The following is a 12,520-nucleotide window of genomic DNA, read 5'->3' as shown; positions in this document are numbered from 1 at the left end:
CACCTGCTGGGAGAGAGACAATCCAGACAGGAGGCATTGTGTTGGAGAGAAAGAGGAATAGCACAGAGGGAAAACCCAACAGAAAGACTGAGCAATTGGATTCTGCCTCCACATCCCACCCAAATACTCACAGGGAAGGAAATTCCTGCAGCTAACAGAAAGGGTGGAAATTCGTGAGCGATATCTGCTGACTACAGTCCTGCCCTGGGTGAGATGAGGAAGAACGGAGGGCACTCACTCACACCGTATTTTGGGATTCTCAGCTTTTCCTTTCATTCCCCAGACGGTTTCTGTGTCAGTCCTCACCTGCATGGGTGCCTCTTGGGATCTCTCTTTCCTCGCAGGCCTGGAGATCGGGCACCCACGGCTCTTCCCCTCGTTCCAGGAGGGAGATCAGCTCAGGTTTGGGAAGGGGGAATCCTGTGCAGAGGGTGAAATCAGACCAGATCAGGGTGCATGGAACATTGGTGGAGTATTTGTCAGAAAGGACATTCCGTGAGTGGAACCTGTCCCTGTACTCTGCTGCAGAAACATGGAATCCAGGAGGACGGGAACATGGTCACTGAGCCCCCTTGCGCAGAGGAAGTTGTCTGGGGAGGTGAGTTGAATTATTACTACACCCTCACTAGGCGTTCCCAGGATCTGTGCACTCTGGGAGCCTTGCTGACTCACACACAGCTCTGGACTTAAGCCCCTGCCTCTTTTTAAACCTGCAGAGCCCAGAGCCCTCCCCATGGCTAGACCTATTCCCAAGGAGGGAGGTGAACAGGGATTGTGTGTGCAGCCGAGAAACAACATAGACAGGCCAATGCTGGATTTATGCCCCTTTGAAAGCTGGAGGGGGGGGGGTGGTTTAACTTGTCCATTGAGTTTTGACACCCATGTGCCACTGGAGAGGGCACGGAGATGCAAATCTCTTTCACATGGCAGCTGTGCATTATGGAACCCATTCGCCTCTGATCTAACTGACCAGGGAAGAACCTGACCAGATTCAGACACGCAGACCCCACGGCTTCTAATAACTGAGGAGACGGGAATCCCTTACCCAGCGAGGTCACTGTCTCATAGTTCTCCTGCATGACGTCCCTGTAGAGGGCTCTCTGAGCGGGGTCCAGCAGAGCCCCCTGCCCCTGGGTGAAATACACAGCCACCTCCTTGAAGGTCACCAGCCCCTGAAACAAGAAGAGTGCCCCACTCAGCACCTGCTGCCCCAGCCACAATCCCACTACTCATGGGAAAGAAAAAAAAACGTGAAGCTCTGGGAGGGCCAGAGGATCAGAATCCCCCCCCCACCACCCTGCTCAGAGCACCTAGGAGGCTTCAGGGGGTGGGGAGAAGGTGAGAGCTTCTTGTTCCGTCCCCCCCGCAGCACACAGAGCAGGACAGGGTCTTCTCATTTCCCACACACCTGCCAGCCACAGGCTGATACGGGAAGCAGAGCTCTGAGCCAGGGACAGGACAGGAATCCCAACAGCTTCCCTTCGTATTTCACAGCAGCCTCTGGCTAATGCAGTGGCCCTCAAACTGGTGACCCCTTTCACATAGCAAGCCTCTGAATGCGACCTCTCTTATAAATTAAAAACACTTTTTTATATATTTAACACCATTATAAATGATGCAGGCAAAGCGGGGTTTGGGGTGGAGGTTGACAGCTTGCGACCCCCCATGGAATCACCTCGTGACTCCCTAAGGGGTCCCAACCCCCAGTTTGAGAACGCCCGGGCTAGTGGGGTCAGACTCCAGCACTGGGAGCCTGGAAAATGTTATATTCTGGGGGTTATATCCTGTTTGAGAAATGGGGGAATGTCCCCTCCCCCATCCCCCGCCACCAATGGGCCTACTCAGAAAATCAGCAGGTTTATCACACCCTGTCTCCTCCCTGCCCCCACCCAGCAGCTCCCAGAAAATCCCGTACCTGAGCTGGCTCCATCACAGCCATTTCCCTTCCCTGTCTCCTGGAAGACGGGCCCATCTGGAGCGAAATGTGGACGTGATTCCTCAGCCTGTCGGGGTGAGAGGGGCGATGGGGAAGGTTACAGAAGGGGCTTCAGTCCATGTCACACCCTGATTCCCCCCCAGACTCTTCAGACCCTCCCAGTAACAGCATCTCTGAGCCAAATGCTAGAAAAAGAGCAGAATCAAAGGGGCCACTTTGGGGGATTGCCCCCCATTGCAGTGTAAACCCCTCTCACTTAGCAACAGCCGGAGCCCTCTGGTGGCAACACCTGAATAATGAGCTGCTCTGGACTTCCCCGGCAGCCCCCAGGGACAGGCAGGCAGAGGCTGATCCCATTGGCCCATCTGCACTCACCCCTGCCAGAGCCAGCAGTGCCTCCGGCCTGACACCGGTATGGTTGAGATCTGAATCCTGCAGGGAAATCAGACCAGGGCCCCGGGCAGCCCCCAAAACGCAGGACACACAGACCCCACCACACCAGCTCGTGTATGTCTGACAATGATACACATGGAGCAGGGTATGTGGGGGAGAGGGGGGGTCGGGGTTTTTGCCTTGTAGCTTCTGCGCCCTGAGGGGTTAGTGCCCTGATCCCTCCCAAAGCCGGTTTGACCAGTTCCAGGAGGAGAAGAGCTTCTCTCCACCCCTGCCCCCTCGTGTCCCATGGGGCGAGAGGGGCGATGGGGAAGGTTACAGAAGGGGCTTCAGTCCATGTGTACCGCTATACACCCCCGTGTCCCATGGGGCGGAGAAGCTGCCTTGTCATCCATCTCCCCCCCCTTCCCCCGCCAGTCTCCCCACATCCCCCCTTTCCCTCGCAGTGCCCCCCCTCACATCTTCCCCCATTCCAGCCTCGCTCCCCTCAGCCCCACAATCCCCCTGATCGCCCTGCATCGCCCCATCTTCCCTTCAGTGCAGCCCCACCCCCATCCCAGCCTGTCCCCCGCATCCCCAGCATCCACCTCCTGCCCCCATCCCGCTCCCCCCGCCTGCCCCTCTTTATCCTCCTCCCCCTGCAGCCCGGGGGTGACGGGGAGGGTTTCTCTTACCTTCCCTCCGAGCGGGGCCCCCCTGGGGCAGGGGCCGGGCCGGAAAGGGGCCCTGGCCGGGCTGGGGTCTCTGCCCTGGGAAAGGCTCCTGGGGAGCAGCGGGAAGGGCCCTGCTGGAGGTTCCCCTCTCCCGGCTGCAGCCAGGGCTCCGGGCTCCCAGCACCAGGCGCCGGGGCTCGGGGATCTCGCTGGGAGCCAGAGACCCGCAGCGGCTGCGAGTCACTTCCTGCTGCCGGGCCTGAGCCCAGCGATCGCTCCCCCCAGAGCCGCCTCCCAGCCGCTCCTGGGTCCTAGCGCTCAACCCACCGCTCTGCAGCATCTCTGCCCCCGCACCTTGGGGATCCACCGGCCCCGGGCTCAGGCAGCTTCTCCCAGCATTAAGGGGGCATCCTGCATAGAAACGTCTTCTGTCAGCATTCAGTCTCGTTTGCAGCCTCCCTGCAGGAGAAATCGGGCCCGTCTGAGCTGTGGCAAACTTCTCTCCCCGTTGGGCTGGCTAAGGCCTTGCTCTAACCTGCCTCCCTGGTCACAGGCTACCGGCACTGGTGCAAAAGTCTGGTTGTCTCAGCTGGCTGGGCCAGATTTGTAGGGGAGAGAGAGAAGGCAAAAGGCGAGAGAGCAGAAGTGGGGGGTGGCATAATAGTTTAGACCAGTGGGAAGGAAACAGATGCATGAGGGGAAGGCTGGCAGCAGCACCTCAAGTCTCACATGCCAGGGGGAGTTCAGGATTTAGCCGAAGCAGTTGAGGATGTCGGCTGGTTCCCCTTGTCTGGTTTGTCCTGCTCAGCTTCCCTTTCAGGATCAGGATGATGAAAGCCCAATGGTGCCATGCTGGGTCCCAGGAGACAGCGGGTGTGAGACATACCCCAGGGTACAATCTGGACTGTTGAACTGCTTAATTCTCCATCCCAGGGCATGTTTTACACTGCTGCCCTGTGTGAACAACAAACCCCCCCACGCTCTGCTCCCACACAGCCACTAGCCTTCACAGTCACTCCTGGCTGCACTGTACTGAGTGCGACCAGCCAGACACTCAGGAACGTACCAAACGACACAGCAACATCAGCCAGTTTTCTACTCCCAGCCTTGCACCCCGGGAACGTGCATCTTGGACTGCTCAGTCTGTCATCCCCACAACGGGGCCTGATTAGGCCACAGCCTTGTTCTCTCAAGTCAAATCCCCCCAAACAATTCAATGAAAACACACAGGTCCAGACAAAACACTAAAACCAGAACAAGGGGGTTTACAGGGATTACAAGGGAGAAAGATGTAAAAGGTCAGAACTGGTTAAAAAAAAATACAATTTAAACATGCATTTTAAATCCTAAATATTACTAAACTAAGGAAGATGCGAAGCAAACAGGATTTCCCACCCCACCCGCTGTTGCAGGCAGTTCACAGTTCTTAGTACCCAGGCTGGATTTCCTTCCAGCGTTGGTCCGTCCTCCCCACTCCAAGGTCCCTGTTGCCTTTCAAGCCATCTTGTTGCCTTCTGTAAAGATGGGAGAGGAGAGGTGAAAATGGAGGCAATTCTCCCTTGTGCTTTTGAACCACTCTCCTCTTTGAGGTTCACCCCCCAGCCGAGGGGCAGGTGACAGTCAGTCTGTGGCCTAAGTGAGCGTCCAGCCGTCCTTCCGGTGAATTGTAACTCTCTTGGGCCTGGTCTACACTAACCCCCAAATTCGAACTAAGGTACGCAACTTCAGCTACGTGAATAACGTAGCTGAAGTCGACATACCTTAGTTCGAACTTACCGTGGTTCAGACGCGGTCCACACGCGGCAGGCAGGCTCCCCGTCGACTCCGCGGTACTCCTCTCGCCGAGCTGGAGTACCGCAGTCGACGGCGAGCGCTTCCGGGATCGATTTATCGCGTCCAGACCAGACGCGATAAATCGAACCCGGAACTTCGATTGCTAGCCGTCGAACTACCGCGGTAGTGTAGACCTGGCCTTGTTCACAGCTCCACAGCTGGTGAATGGCCGGCTGAGCAATTACTGGCCACTTAGCACCTAGCTGGTGTGCAGGTACCATTGTCTCTGGGGAGCTTGTCTGTGGGCGTTTTCCAGCTTTACAGCATGTAACAAACATACAGCAAACTCTCAGAGCTCCATGGATAGTGCTGATAGACACATTTCAACGGGACAATAATATTCAGCAGACGCTGACTTTTCCTATGATACCTCACAAGACATACTTTGGAGAAGATTTATCATTTTGTAAAAGTGGTGACCATAATACTGAGGTCTTTGGGTTCTGGCGTGTGGTGGTCAGAGCCTTGGGTAGAAGGGGCGGAGCCGGCAGGCTAGCCTCCCCAAAACAGGGGTTCGCATGCCACCCATGGTAGGTGGTAAGGTTGTGTGAGGACAGAGGCACTGTCAACTCCATGGTTTTAGCACAATGTGGGAGTGTATCTCCTGCAAAGAGACCAAGGGCATGGCTACACTTGCAGATCTAGAGCGCTTTGAGTTAAACCAGCCTTCGTAGAGCGCAATGGGGAAAGCGCTGCAATCTGTCGACACTGACAGCTGCAAGCGCACTGGCCACATTAGCAGCTCTTGCAACGGCCACAGAGAGCACTGCATTGTGGTAGCTATCCCAGCATGCAAGTGGCTGCAACGTGCTTTTCAAATGGGGGTGGGGTGGGGTGAAGTGTGACAGGGAGTGTGTTGTGTGTATGTGGGTGGAGAGAGAGTGGATTTTTGGGGGGCTGAGAGCATGTCAGCATGCTGTCTTGTAAGTTCAGACAGCAGCAGGCCCCCCGTCCCTTTCTCTCACACACAGCATTTCACAGTAATGGTTGCTTTCTCTCAGAGCAGATAAGCAGCCGGCTGTCAGAAACTGAGCTTTCAAAGGGCATATCTGCAATCCTGCTGCGATTCCAAAACAATGACAAGAGTGGCCACTTGATTTAAGGGGATTATGGGACGTTTCTGGAGGCTGATCAGAGCGCAGTAATGCAACACCCCGTTCACACTGACACCCGGGCGTTTCAGCCAATGCACACCAAGTGTTAATCTTCTCACCGAGGTGGAGTACCAGGAGCGCTCTAGCCCTGGAGTCAGAGCGCTCTAGGTGCCTTGCCAGTGTGGACGGGTAGTAAGCTAGGGCACCCGGGCCTGCTTTAATGTGCTCTAACTCGCAAGTGTAGCCAAGCCCCAAGAATCCAATGGTCTGATTCTCCCCTCACAACAACTGCACACTGGCGTAGACAGGTCAAGTGACACCAGGGGGATTACTGTTGAATAGCACCCAGGTGAGGGAGAGGAGGATGAATCTGGAAGTCCAGTCAGACAGTTCCTGTTTTGTACTGGGGTCAGGGAGAGGGGCACAAGATTTTAGAGAGTTTTATCTCTATAGGAAGTCTGAGGAGCCTATGACAGGGCAGGGTGAGGTTGGCTGGGCGACCTCACTGTGCATTTCCATCCCAGACCACGTCTGCCTTGGCTTTACCTTGAACCTTAACTCTGGAGTGGGTCCCCATTTCATGCAAAACAAAGGAGACTAGGAGTGGGAGAAACTAAATTCTACTTTATTACAAGCACAAGCCCAGTTCAGTCCCAGCCCACTGCTGCACCCAATTCCCGCACGCTCCAACAAGACAGCTACATCTGAAAATGGGGAGAAAAGTGCCGAGAAGCCATGAGAGACATTGGGACCCCGTCACAAAAGCAAACACTCCAAGAGCTGGGAATCCAAAGAGCTCAGGTTGGAAGGATTCTTGCCAGCAAGTTAAAGAAGTATAGGCTGGATGAATGGACTATAAAGTGGATAGAAAGCTGGCTAGTTCATCGGGCTCAACGGGTAGTGATCAATGGCTCCAAGTCTAGTTGGCAGCCAGTATCAAGCAGAGTACCCCAAGGGTCGGTCCTGGGGCCGGTTTTGTTCAATATCTTCATTAATGATCTGGAGGATGGCGTGGACTGCACCCTCAGCAAGTTTGCGGATGACACTAAACTGAGAGGAGGAGTAGATACGCTGGAGGGTAGGGATAGGATACAGAGGGACCTAGACAAATTAGAGGATTGGGCCAAAAGAAATCGGATGAAGTTCAACAAGGACAAGTGCAGAGTCCTGCACTTAGGATGGAAGAATCCCATTCACTGTTACAGACTAGGGACCGAGTGGCTAGGCAGCAGTTCTGCAGAAAAGGACCTAGCGGTTACAGTGGACGAGAAACTGGATATGAGTCAACAGTGTGCCCTCGTTGCCAAGAAGGTTAACGGCATTTTGGGCTGTATAAGTAGGAGCATTGCCAGCAGATCGAGGGACATGATCATTCCTCTCTATTCGACATTGGTGAGGCCTCATCTAGAGTACTGTGTCCAGTTTTGGGCCCCACACTACAAGAAGGATGTGGAAAAATTGGAAAGAATCCAGTGGAGAGCAACAAAAATGATTAGGGGGCTGTAGCACATGACTTATGAGGAGAGCCTGAGGGAACTGGGATTATTTAGTCTGCAGAAGAGAAGAATGAGGGGGGATTTGATAGCTGCTTTCAACTACCTGAAAGGGGATTCCAAAGAGGATGGATCTAGACTGTTCTCAGTGGTAGCAGCTGACAGAACAAGGAGTAATGGTCTCAAGTTGCAGCGGGGGCGGTTTAGGTTGGATATTAGGAAAAACTTTTTCACTAGGAGGGTGGTGAAGCACTGGAATGGGTTACCTAGGGAGGTGGTGGAATCTCCTTCCTTAGAGGTTTTTAAGGTCAGACTTGACAAAGCCCTGGCTGGGGTGATTTAGTTGGGAATTGGTCCTGCTTTGAGCAGGGGGTTGGACTAGATGACCTCCTGAGGTCCCTTCCAACCCTGATATTCTATGATGCAGTGTAGGGTGAGTGGGGCAGACAGTCTCTATCATTCCCACACAGGACTCTGCAGTAGATGAGGAAAGGATGGACAGCTGGGCTGTCAGGCTCCTCATCTCCCTGTGGCCTCCATGATGGGTATCCTATGCCTGGCTTCAAAGCTGCTTAGGTCCCCTAACATCCCTGGCCTCCTTCTCACCTCTGCCCAGACTCGTCCTATCAGCTGCCCCCTCGGGCATGAGTCACATCATTTTAAAATTCAGGCACGGCTTGACCCCACACTCACAGGATAATTCCTGTCTCTCTCTGGCGCTGATGCAGTGAGTGCACAGTTCTCGACCTCAGCTGTCTGGCTCTGAAGAGCAAACCCAGCGGTTCCCAGCTCTGTCTCCCCAACCCCATCTCCAACCCTCTCCCCCTCCTGTCTGTATCTCACATCACTACCGAGATCAGGTGGTAACTTCCTTCTCCATTTCAGTGTCTGCCTCTGGGAGTGTGAATCTAGCTCGCACCCTCAGCGCTTGTGCTGATGAATATTGATAAATCAATTGACATGGGGTAGAAAAAGGTTAAAATTAAATTAAAAAGGACTGTTCCGGCAAATGAACGTTTGTCTCACGTAGCTCTCAATAAATCTGAGCTACGTCCCGACAGACTAAGTATCAAAGTATGTGACCAAGCGGCCCTCAGGAACAGAAAAAACCCCACAATCCAGGGTGGGCTATAAAACATTTTCACATTCATAAAGTGAAACCCCAGAGAAACTGAAGACTCAAACTCCAGGAAATAAGTGTACCCATTTTATTCTGAAGGGGCTAAACCTGCTTTCCTTCTTGCTTCATGATTTGGTCATTAGTTACAAAAGTTTTAGCAGCAGCATCATAAACCCAGAACAAACAAAGCAGCTTCCCATCTACAAATGATCTGGCCTAGCCTAGACAAAAACTGAACGCAATTTTACCAAGCGATGGAAACGGGGTTATAAGATCAGAAAAGTGAAAAATGTGCCTTCAGATTCATTTGAATTCCCTTCCAGGTCTGTGACACTTTCTTCTCCGGCCCTCAGGGATTACAGCTATCAAAACAGTTGACTCCTAAGCATGGAGAGCCAGGGACACGATGGTAAGTGCCACCTTGGGAGGTGGAGGGACTGAACAGGGGCTGGATAAAACTCTCCATTGCTGGGACAGAGGCTGCTGTTTCGGGAGTGGAGCGTTACGGTGATGGGGAAAGGAGGGAAACCCTCAGGCCTGGTCTACACTAACCCCCCAATTCGAACTAAGGTACGCAACTTCAGCTACGTGAATAACGTAGCTGAAGTCGACGTACCTTAGTTCGAACTTACCGTGGTCCAGACACCGTGGTCCAGACGCGGCAGGCAGGCTCCCCCGTCGACTCCGCATACTCCTCGCGCCGAGCAGGATTACCGGAGTCGACGGCGAGCACTTCTGGGTTCGATTTATCACGTCCAGACAAGACGCGATAAATCGAACCCAGAAGTTCGATTGCCTGCCGCCAAACCAGCGTGTAAGTATAGACAAGCCCTCAGACTCACCCCATCACCTTCAAATAGCACAGAAGCTAAAACATCGCTGTGATGGGATCCCCAGGGTGCAGCCTGGGTCTGTGGAACCGCTGTGCCCCCTTCTCTCTCCAGCCTGGGCTGTGTCTCACCATGCTTTGCTAGTGACAAGCAGCAAACCCCTCCAGGCGCTGCGATCACTCAGCACAACAGTATGTGCAGCCATACACCCAGCTAGATTGCATGAATGCTCCCAGAGCCACTCATGAATCACACAAAGAAAGGAACCGGCCAAATTCCCTCTGCTCCCTGCACTGTACCTCAGGACTATACCATCTTTAAAAAAAATAAAATAAATAAAATAATGGAGATATCCTATCTCCTAGAACTGGAAGGGACCTTGAAAGGTCATCGAGTCCAGCCCCCTGCCTTCACTAGCAGGACCAAGTACTCCTCAAGACGTGCAGTGCAAATGTATTAATTGGTTCACCACTTCATCAATGGAAAGTGGTTATACACCAGCCTTTGCTAACCTGAGGAGGTTTACCACACATTTCAGGCAAACTCACTGGTAAAGAAAAAAAGTAAAACAAATGTATTGACTACATAAGATAGATTTTAAGTGATTATAAGTCAGAGTTAGCTACCAAAAGACAATAAAATATAAGCACGCAGTCTAAACTCTCAACCCTATTAGACTGGGCAACATCTAGATTAAGCAGTTTTTCTCACCCCACTGGATATTTCAGTGCTTAATAAACAGATTTGTCTCAAACCTGGGCCAGTCTACTCTGTTGGAGTCTTCAGTCTTCTTCTGAGTGTCTTGTTGCTTGCAGCATAGGTGGGGGCAGGAGAAAGGCCAAGCATGCGGCCACTCTGTGTTCCGTGTTAAACCCTCATCCATGTGCTTGGAGAACACAAGTCCAGGCATGTCTGGTGGGCATTGCTGGCCCAGACAAGGTTGAGCAATACCCCTCCTGTGGCCTTATGCAGGTGAGTCATTGAATTGTAACTCCTCTGCTGGACAATGGGTGGTCATGTCTATTTAGCACCCACCAGGGCATTGGTTACCTCTCATGTCATTGTCTCTGGAGAGCTAGCATCTGGGCGCTTCCCAAACTTACAGCATGTATTGCTGACAAGCATACAACACAATTCTCATAACTTCACATGCATTCATGATATATATATATATTTAGCTAGAACAGTGACTTTCAGCAGATCATAGCCTTTGCCCTGATATCTCACATGGCCTGCTTTATATGCAATATCACAATGATAAATAAATGAGGAATACAGGGGTTACAGGATGCTCCCCCAAGGGATAGAATGTCACAACCACATTTTTCTGTCCCAGTTCCCACCTTTTTTAGCATCTGTTTAATTCTGGCCCATAAGGGAGAAAATGTACAAACACTCAACGCTTTTCAGCGCGGCCTGGAATAATGTGAGACTATCTGGGAATGAGACAATCCGGCCCCACGGGGGGACTCAGTGACTAACGATCACTCTGTTAAGTGTACAAAAGCTCTCGGATGGGCAATGTTGGAAAAATTATGTTATTCATTAGTAGAGGGAAAGGACCCTAGAAATGAAAGTCAAATAGAGTTGAGGAATAAAGGAAAAGGGAAGATGAGAAAGGAGGGGAGAAGGAAGCAATTTAATGCAATTAGGAGATATGCTACAAAGAAAGCTAAGTATAAATTCTATCAACAATTATTTGATAAGGATAGAAGAAGATTGACTCGCATTATAATGGGAGAGCCAGATAAGGCTAAGTGTGCTATCCCTATGAAAGAAATTGAGGAATACTATGTGAATATTTTGGGAACAATTGGACATGGTAATATGATAGGGTGGCCATCATCCACAGAGAATGCGGATAATGATATATTAATGAGTCCGATCTCTGTGGATGAGATTAGAATAGCTTTAAGAGAAATAAGAAAAGATAGTGCTCCTGGCCCAGATAAAGTAAAAGTGAGCAATTTGTGGGATATTTTTAATTTAGACTCCTTAATACTTACAAAAATTTTTAATATATGGTTTCTAAATAGACAGGTACCAGATGAATTTAAGAAAAATAGAACGATTTTAATACCAAAGACACAAGATGAGGAGGAAATGAAGAAGTTAACATCTTGGAGACCATTGACAATTGGGTCAGTTTGGATTAGAATCTATACCAAAATATTAGCAAAAAGACTGGTGGAAACAGTTAAGATATGTAGTAGACAAAAAGGGTTTATATCCGCCCCTGGGTGTGAGGAAAATATTGCTATATTAGATAATTTGATTAAAGGGGCTAAACGAAATGGGAATGAAATTGCAATAGTGTTCGTAGATCTGGCTAAAGCTTTTGATTCTGTGGGACACGGACATATAATAGCCGGGTTGAGAAGATTTGGTATAGATGAACATTTTATAGATATTATTAGGGACCTTTATGATAATTGCACAACTAGGGTATGGGTGGGTGATGAAGTTACTGAGTCTATTTTAATTAGGAGGGGGGTCAAGCAGGGTGACCCGTTGTCCCCAATTTTGTTTAATATTGCTATGGATCCCCTTTTAACTAGATTAGAAGTAGAAGGAAGTGGTTTTTATGTTAAGGGCAATGGTGTCACGTCATTGGCTTTTGCCGATGATGTGGCAATTTTAAGTAGCTCATATAAAGGAATGATTAAAAATTTGGGTATCTTAGAGGAGTTTTGTAAAAATACTAATCTCTCTGTTAATGTGAAGAAAACGAAAGGCTTTCATATTTTAACTAAGCATAAAACCTATGTAGTTAATCCTAAGGATAATTGGCAGATAGGGTCAGAGGAGATTGAATATGTTCAACCAGGGGATTTTGAAAAATATTTAGGAGCTAGAATAGATCCCTGGATAGGTGTAGGGGGACCGGTACTTAAAGAAAAATTGAAAGATTGGAGTGAGAATTTAATTAAGGCCCCATTAAAACCGGCCCAAAAAATATTAATTTTACAGACATATATTTTACCGAAGCTATTTTATAATCTTCTTTTAATAGAACCCCCTTTTAATCTTTTAGACGATCTTGATGTGTTAGTTAGAAAAATAGTTAAAGCGATTTTACATTTACCTCAGTGTACCACAGATGGGATATTTTATTCTAGAGGTAGGGATGGTGGTTTAGCTCTCACTAAGTTTAGTGTGCAAATCCCA

The 12,520-nt window shown here is 50.3% G+C and overlaps 1 pseudogene; it reads right to left on the bottom strand.

The window, feature by feature from the left end:
- Positions 1–12,520, bottom strand: part of LOC135888212 (zinc finger protein 250-like) — a 65,576-nt pseudogene that overhangs the window by 38,573 nt on the left and 14,483 nt on the right.

This window comes from Emys orbicularis, chromosome 13, assembly GCF_028017835.1.
Source record: "Emys orbicularis isolate rEmyOrb1 chromosome 13, rEmyOrb1.hap1, whole genome shotgun sequence".
NCBI lineage: Eukaryota > Metazoa > Chordata > Testudines > Emydidae > Emys > Emys orbicularis.
The sequence above is the reverse complement of the archived record's forward strand: the minus strand, read 5'-3'. Positions and strand labels throughout refer to the sequence as shown.